The sequence below is a fragment of the Galeopterus variegatus genome, unplaced genomic scaffold, assembly GCF_000696425.1.
Source record: "Galeopterus variegatus unplaced genomic scaffold, G_variegatus-3.0.2 Scaffold4978, whole genome shotgun sequence".
Classification (NCBI taxonomy): domain Eukaryota; kingdom Metazoa; phylum Chordata; class Mammalia; order Dermoptera; family Cynocephalidae; genus Galeopterus; species Galeopterus variegatus.
In genome coordinates this window covers 99,789-105,654 of record NW_007731089.1, presented here as the reverse complement: position 1 = coordinate 105,654, position 5,866 = coordinate 99,789, and the positions used below count along the sequence as shown (strand labels likewise).

Genomic DNA, 5,866 nt, shown 5'->3' with positions numbered 1-5,866 from the left:
CTCTTTGAAGGCGCAGTCTGTATCTACTCATTCTAGAAACCCCAGGCCCTAGGACAGTGTCTAGCACTTGGTAGACCCCTAAATATTTTGTTGAATGTATTAGCAGGAAATTGAGTGTGAGCTAGGGCGTGAGCAGTGCTCTTTAAATCTATGTGCAGGGCCGGCCTGGTGGCGCACTGCTATAGTGCACCGCTTGGGAAGTGTCGCTTTGAGTGTGAGCTAGGGCGTGAGCAGTGCTCTTTAAATCTATGTGCAGGGCCGGCCTGGTGGTGCACTGCTATAGTGCACCGCTTGGGAAGTGTCGCCCCCATACCGGACCGGGACCAGCAACGGGATCGCAGCCCTCAGTGCTGCTCCCGCGCCTCGCTCAGCCAGTGAGCGGGAACCGGTCTGTATGTGGGATCCAAACCCTCGGCGGGAGGATCCCACATACGGACCGGTTCCCGCTCACTGGCTGAGCGAGGCGCGGGTGTAACACCGAGGGTTGCGATCCCGTAGCCGGTCCCGGTCCGGTGCGGGGGCAACACTGAGGGTTGCGATCCGTTGCCGGACACGGAAAAAGACAAAATAAATAAATAAATAAATAAAAATAAAATAAAAAATAAATCTATGTGCATAAACATCAGTGCATGGACTTCGTGACAGCTTTCTGAGGGCTCCAGGACCTTCTGTGCTGGCTTTGAGGTTCTTAGTGTGCTCTTCAGAGCACATATAATCCTGTATTTATGGAATATTTGCTGAAGACACAGCTCTGTTTTGTGTGCTTTAATGTGTGGGTTTACTACTATCCTAGTGACTTTGTACACGGTTGGCCACATAGTAAGCACGCAACACCAACAATCGCTGTTATTGGAAATGCTTCCCCTGATGGCCTGGATTCACTCTCAGAACAAACCTTTGCTGAATATCTTCTGTGGGCCAGTAAAGTCAGCAGGGACACTGAGATAAGATGTAACTTTATCCACTGGATGGTCACAATCTAATGGGGGTGGTAGGGGAGGAGGGAAGAGAAATGTAAACAATCAAAGAGAACAGACAAGGGACAAAGTGGCACCTCTCTCGCTGCAGATATGTTGAGCATAAAGACAGAGCCTTCCATAAGAAAATAAAATCGGCCACTGACTCACCAGTAGATATATACTTAGCCACCCATCAGCCTCAAATAACTAAACATTGTTCCCAGGCCAGCAAACACCGGAGCGTCTATCTTCCATTGCAGGTAGCCTAGAGCCTTGTCTGCTAGTAGAAGATTGAAATCAGACAGACGTGTTTTTGAATCTTAACTTTAAAGCTTACCAGTTTGGACAGGTAATTTAACCCCTCTGAGCTTCAGTTTAATCAGCCCTATGGTTGGAATTATAATACCTAACTTTACCAAGTTGTTGAGAGTGCAATAGGGATACAAGATCACAAAAGAAAACCCTCACCTTCAAGAAGCTCATGGTCTGGTAAGGGAGAGAGGAAGAGGCTGATACGTCGCAGACATACATTTAAAGCTATTAAAAGATCTCCATATTAATTTTTTAGAGAAAAAGAAAGTTACTGAATGTATTGGTCAGGGAAGCAGAATCAATAGTCTCTCTCTTCATATATGCATATATAAAAGAGAGATTTATTATAAGGAATTGGCTCACACAGTTATGGAGGCTGGCAAGTTCAAAATCTGCAGGGTGGGCCAACAGGCTAGAGACCCAGGAAAGCCAATGTTCCAGATTGAGTCTGAAGGCCATCTGCTGTAGAATCAAGAATGTCACTGTTGCAGATGAAGTCCAGAGGCAGTCTGCTGGAGAATTCTCTCTTACTGGAGAATTCTCCTTTGCTCAAAAGAGGCTGGTCTTTTTGTTTTATTCAGGACTTCAACTGATTGGATGCGACCCAAACACATTAGGGAGGGCAATCTGCTTACTCAAAATCCACTGATTTAAATGTTCATCTCATCCAAAAACAACCTCACAGAAACACCCAGAATAATGTTTGACCAAATATCTGGGCACCGTGACCCAGCCAAGTTGACACAGGAAACTAACCATCACACTGAACAAAGTGAATCAAGTTGCAAAGCCAGGGAATGTGTAAGAAGTCTTCCCTGACCAGGCTCTCTTGAGTTCCCCGCCAGTCCCTGACTCTGTGGGGTCTCATTTAGCACCTCTGGGTGGGGTGGGGACTGAGGGCAACTCTTTAAATGCCCACTGCACAGAAGCACTGATAATAATTATACTGGAAATTTGGGTGAAAATCTCCACTCAAATGTTTGTTTGTCAGTAAAATAGCTACCATATGTCAGGAAAAGAAAGAAGTTTCTCTCTGATCATCCACTGCTCTGGGCAAATAAACAACTGAAACAATTTATGAGAGTAAACTCAACCAGGAGGACTCATTCCTTCTTAAATGTACACTGAATGTAGCCATTCTGCAGACCATTAACTCCACTAATTACAACAATGATTCAGGAGATAAACTTTCACTAACATTTTATAAGGCTCTAAGGCTCCTTGCAGCAGAATAGAAATTCCCCTCCCTCCCGTGCCCCACCCCCAGGCAGAGGGAAAGAAGGAAAAACTACTATTTGCTGAACACTTGCTATATGCCCAGCATTTTCCTATGTGAGAGCTCATTTAATCTCCACAACAACCTTTTGAGGTAGGAATTATTTTTATGGGTTGCAGGTATTAGAAAATGAGGTTCAGAGAGGATCAAGGTGTCCAAGGTGAAACCACAAATAAATAGCAGGACTGAGATTTAGAATCTTCTGGCTCCAAGTTCAGTGTGCTCCCTCCTGCTCCAGCAGCTTCTTCTTACCAGGTAATTTAGAAAAAATAACAAGATCTTCAAATAAGGTAATGCCTTCTCAGTACTTTCTTTGTTGGCTGTCTGTTCCCTAGTGTTCTTCCCAGCATGTCGGATGTGATGCTTAACACATTTCACATTTACTAGGGCTGCAACTCCTAGAGGAAGGAGACTCATCTGATCCTTCCTAAATCCATACAGCATCTAGCAGAGATCTGGGGAGAGTTGGTGAGGAGGCCACGCAGTGGTTAAAGGATGGCTTTTGGCATCCAGACCATATGGGTTCATATCCAGGCTCTGCTGTTCACTAGCTGTGTGACTCTGTACAAATACCTGAACACCCTGTGTGTTAATTTCCTTATCTGTGAAATGGAGATGCTGGTCATAATAGTACCTACACTGTAGTGGCATTAGCAGATTAAATGAGTTAATCCTCGCAAAAGACTTGAAATAGTTCTTGACATATGTAATCACTCAATAAATGAGTGATTTTCTTGTCCAGGGACTTAAAGTTCTCAGAGCCTCATTTTTCTCCAGCTTGGGTTCTTTCAGGCACAGAGGTCTTTAGATATGTAGAGGATCCCTCTGGACCCTCATAAAATGCAATTTCATTGGGTGGCATTGTTTCAAAGCAGTTTTCACCCATGATTCCAGATGATCATAACTATATAAGTTGGCGTTCAATAAATATTTGATTGAATGAAAGCAGAAATTTTGGAGACTGAGGTACAGAAAGCAGCAAAAACTTGCCCAAGGTCACCAGGGGAGATGGCAGCATGGTCCAGATTTTCTGACAAAGAATTTAGTGTGCTTGCCCCTTTTGGGTAGCCCCTCTCTTCCTGCCACAGAGATTCAAACCCCTGACAATTCTCTGTCAAGGATCTCTCCCCTTCCCCCATCCACCTCCACTGGTTTCTCTCCTTGTCGGGGCTGTCTCCAATTTCAGTAAGCTCGAAAGTCGCTGGTCATACAGAAAACATTTTATCTGACCTTCCACATGCAAATTCTTTCCATTGGGATTTCTTGGTGTCCGGCTCCACCCCAGCCCACACGGCTGTAAACACTCGCGTGTCTGCAGCCTGGCCCCAGGGATTCCAGAAATAACAGCAGGGCCCTCCATTAGAACACTGGAACATAGTAAGGCATTTCTGCATTAAGACACAGGCTTTCTCCAACCCAGGCCTCTCCTGTCTATCAAAGCACAAAGCAACCTTTACAAGTCAGGACAGGGAGGGGCAGTTGGGAGGGAGTCCGAATTTCTGGAAAGTCCACACCTTCTCCTCCCATTTGTCTGCACTCTCAGATCTTCCATTCTAGAGATTCTCCCAGGCCTCTCCTGTCTATCAAAGCACAAAGCAACCTTTACAAGTCAGGACAGGGAGGGGCAATTGGGAGGGAGTCCGAATTTCTGGAAAGTCCACACCTTCTCCTCCCATTTGTCTGCACTCTCAGATCTTCCATTCTAGAGATTCTCCAGATTTGCTCCAGACTCCACTTAGAATCTGAAATTCTTTCTCGCCTTTTTATGACCCATTTTCCCTTGGACATGCTGGACTTGGAATCATAGCAGCGTTAGCTCAGACGACAATTTTCATCTTATAATGGTACAAAGGCCACTTCCCAGACCCTCAGGACAGCGACCTTACTTGGAGTGGGGTATTGCAGAAGTGCCAGGAGAGATGGGAGTGGCCTGAAAGAAACGGAAAATGCTCGGGATCACCCTGAGCACAAGACATTTGGGGCAACCTTTCTCACTTGAGGAGGGCAATCACCAGGAGGAGAAAGTCAGAAAGCAACATGGAGGGATAGAATTTTAGCTCTTCAAGTGTCCTCTCAAAAACAATAGCAGAAAATAAAAAGCATGTACACGTAAGACAAAGGTTTAGAAAAATATGTATTTAGATGCATAACTTGGAAAAGCTGGAAAGAAATATAAAATTTGCTTTGGGGGGGTATGCATGTTTGAGGAGGGGGTAGTTACGGATGTTTTTCTCCAAATGGTGCATAATGTCATTTCCAATTTTAAAGAAAATGACAATACCTGTTATTGCTACAGAGACCTCCCAGGATCTTCTGGGATCTACCTTTTTTACTAGGGAATTTTTGGTTTTAGGTGCCTGTCTGAAAACTTGAATTTAGCATGTAAAAGCCATATTTAAGCCACTTTCTACAGGAACTAATTCCTCTTTAATGAGGATGGGATTATTTCTAATTCGCAGCCCTAATCGCAAGGTCATTAAAGTCCGGGTTTAGAGTCTTGAGCTCCAAATCTTTGTCACTAACGGGAAGGTGGAGGAAAGAAAGGCGAGCAACAGAACGGCCGATTATGTCACCCTCCGAAGTCCAGCCTCAGTCGGGGCGGACTCAGCCGGGCGGACCGGAGCCGCAGCTGCAGGAGCCGACAAGACGCAGTGCACCGTCCGCAGCGACGGCTGCTGCGGGAGACGCGGCCACTGCCACGGAGCTCGTGCGCGCCTCTAAGTCTCGTGCCGCACCCAGGAGTGCAGGGGTGGCGGGGAGGATGAGGGGAGTTAGTAACAGCATCGCCATGGCAACAGTGACGTCCTTTTACCCTGGATCTAATTGGAGGAAACCCCGTGGCCGAAGCCGCAGCCTGCCGGCCAACCGAACTTCCCCAGGCCAACCCACCCTCCCTCCCCGTCCCCCTCGCCCCCTTCCGCGCGCTCAGCCCTCATTGGCCAGGCTCGGGGCGGGAGGCGGGACTCTTGGGGAAAGCTCGGCGCGTCATTGGGCGATGGCCCGCCCCCCCCGCCGCCATGCTAGGCTGAGACGGGAGGGTCCTCGGCTAAAGCCCAAAGCAGATCAAAGTGGTGGGACTCGCGTCGCGGCCGCACAGACGTGAAGGTGAGAGCGGGGGTCGGCCGCGGGCCTCCTCCGGCCGCGCCGGGCCTGAGGGCGGGCGGACGCGCAGCCCTCGGGAGGACCGGCCGTCGACACCCTCTCCTCAGGGACGGCTCCCGGCGGGAAGGTGCGGGCCCAACGGCCGCTTCCATCTTGGGCCGGCCGGGCGGGGGTGGCGGGAGCGGCCCTGGCTCGGCTCCCCGCGCGCCGCGCCCCA

General features: G+C 48.3%; 1 protein-coding gene across 3 annotated transcripts in view; it reads left to right on the top strand.

Annotated features, from left to right (window-relative positions):
* The first annotated feature begins 5,595 nt into the window (after window positions 1-5,595).
* The window catches only part of YWHAQ (tyrosine 3-monooxygenase/tryptophan 5-monooxygenase activation protein, theta), a 33,059-nt gene continuing 32,788 nt past the window's right edge, over window positions 5,596-5,866 (top strand). For 2 of the 3 annotated variants that reach the window (XR_551685.1, XM_008588699.1), the window contains exon 1: window positions 5,709-5,776. The gene's annotated coding sequence lies outside the window, so the exon portion shown is untranslated. Of the gene's footprint in view, window positions 5,653-5,708; window positions 5,777-5,866 lie in introns of those variants that run through there. The other variant, XM_008588700.1, reaches the window with a different exon arrangement.